Below are 2,500 nucleotides of genomic sequence, written 5' to 3'. Positions count from 1 at the left end.
CCAGTGAAATCAGAGCTACACAACGAAAACGGGAAGCCAAACAAAACTTTAAACGGACCCACCGAATTGGATATCATCAATCCTGGGAAAATAACCACACACACCGCTGCCCCCCGTGCCAACTTGAATTTAGAAACCGTCCCCAGCGAAATCCCACGTTCGGGCGAATAACTGTGAATTTTAAGCCCCCGTTTCTCTCAAGCTGGAAACCTGCATTCAAAGCTGGGAAAAGGTGCTCATTGACAGGCATCTCCACTTCGGGACCTCGTAGCACCTTCACCCGGGTGGCGTTGGAAAGGTCTGGGCGAGGGGCACACGGGGAGGTCAGGCTCGCCACGCGCACGCGCTTCCCCGCGAAACGGGAGCCCAAACAAAACTTTAAACGGACCCACCGAATTGGGGATCATCAATCCTGGGAAAATAACCACGCACACCGCTGCCCCCCGTGCCAACTTGAATTTAGAAACCGTCCCCAGCGAAATCCCACGTTCGGGCGCAAAACTGCACGTTTGGAGCCACATTTTGTCTGAAGCTGGAAACGTGCATTCAAAGCTGGGAAAAGGTGCTCATTGACAGGCATCTCCACTTCGGGACCTCGTAGCACCTTCACCCGGGTGGCGTTGGAAAGGTCTGGGCGAGGGGGACACGGGGAGGTCAGGCTCGCCACGCGCACGCGCTTCCCCGCGAAACGGGAGCCCAAACAAAACTTTAAACGGACCCACCGAATTGGGGATCATCAATCCTGGGAAAATAACCACACACACCGCTGCCCCCCGTGCCAACTTGAATTTAGAAACCGTCCCCAGCGAAATCCCACGTTCGGGCGCAAAACTGCACGTTTGGAGCCACATTTTGTCTGAAGCTGGAAACCTGCATTCAAAGCTGGGAAAAGGTGCTCATTGACAGGCATCTCCACTTCGGGACCTCGTAGCACCTTCACCCGGGTGGCGTTGGAAAGGTCTGGGCGAGGGGCACACGGGGAGGTCAGGCTCGCCACGCGCACGCGCTTCCCCGCGAAACGGGAGCCCAAACAAAACTTTAAACGGACCCACCGAATTGGGGATCATCAATCCTGGGAAAATAACCACGCACACCGCTGCCCCCCGTGCCAACTTGAATTTAGAAACCGTCCCCAGCGAAATCCCACGTTCGGGCGCAAAACTGCACGTTTGGAGCCACATTTTGTCTGAAGCTGGAAACGTGCATTCAAAGCTGGGAAAAGGTGCTCATTGACAGGCATCTCCACTTCGGGACCTCGTAGCACCTTCACCCGGGTGGCGTTGGAAAGGTCTGGGCGAGGGGGACACGGGGAGGTCAGGCTCGCCACGCGCACGCGCTTCCCCGCGAAACGGGAGCCCAAACAAAACTTTAAACGGACCCACCGAATTGGGGATCATCAATCCTGGGAAAATAACCACACACACCGCTGCCCCCCGTGCCAACTTGAATTTAGAAACCGTCCCCAGCGAAATCCCACGTTCGGGCGCAAAACTGCACGTTTGGAGCCACATTTTGTCTGAAGCTGGAAACCTGCATTCAAAGCTGGGAAAAGGTGCTCATTGACAGGCATCTCCACTTCGGGACCTCGTAGCACCTTCACCCGGGTGGCGTTGGAAAGGTCTGGGCGAGGGGCACACGGGGAGGTCAGGCTCGCCACGCGCACGCGCTTCCCCGCGAAACGGGAGCCCAAACAAAACTTTAAACGGACCCACCGAGCTGGGGACGGCTTTTTCCGGGAAGATAACCGCGCACACCGCTGCCCCCCGTGCCAACTTGAATTTAGAAACCGTCCCCAGCGAAATCCCACGTTCGGGCGCAAAACTGCACGTTTGGAGCCACATTTTGTCTGAAGCTGGAAACGTGCATTCAAAGCTGGGAAAAGGTGCTCATTGACAGGCATCTCCACTTCGGGACCTCGTAGCACCTTCACCCGGGTGGCGTTGGAAAGGTCTGGGCGAGGGGGACACGGGGAGGTCAGGCTCGCCACGCGCACGCGCTTCCCCGCGAAACGGGAGCCCAAACAAAACTTTAAACGGACCCACCGAATTGGGGATCATCAATCCTGGGAAAATAACCACACACACCGCTGCCCCCCGTGCCAACTTGAATTTAGAAACCGTCCCCAGCGAAATCCCACGTTCGGGCGCAAAACTGCACGTTTGGAGCCACATTTTGTCTGAAGCTGGAAACCTGCATTCAAAGCTGGGAAAAGGTGCTCATTGACAGGCATCTCCACTTCGGGACCTCGTAGCACCTTCACCCGGGTGGCGTTGGAAAGGTCTGGGCGAGGGGCACACGGGGAGGTCAGGCTCGCCACGCGCACGCGCTTCCCCGCGAAACGGGAGCCCAAACAAAACTTTAAACGGACCCACCGAGCTGGGGACGGCTTTTTCCGGGAAGATAACCGCGCACACCGCTGCCCCCCGTGCCAACTTGAATTTAGAAACCGTCCCCAGCGAAATCCCACGTTCGGGCGAATAACTGTGAATTTTAAGCCCCC

The sequence above is a fragment of the Osmerus eperlanus genome, chromosome 4 (genome assembly GCF_963692335.1).
Source record: "Osmerus eperlanus chromosome 4, fOsmEpe2.1, whole genome shotgun sequence".
Lineage (NCBI taxonomy): Eukaryota > Metazoa > Chordata > Actinopteri > Osmeriformes > Osmeridae > Osmerus > Osmerus eperlanus.
This window is presented reverse-complemented; position numbering follows the sequence as displayed.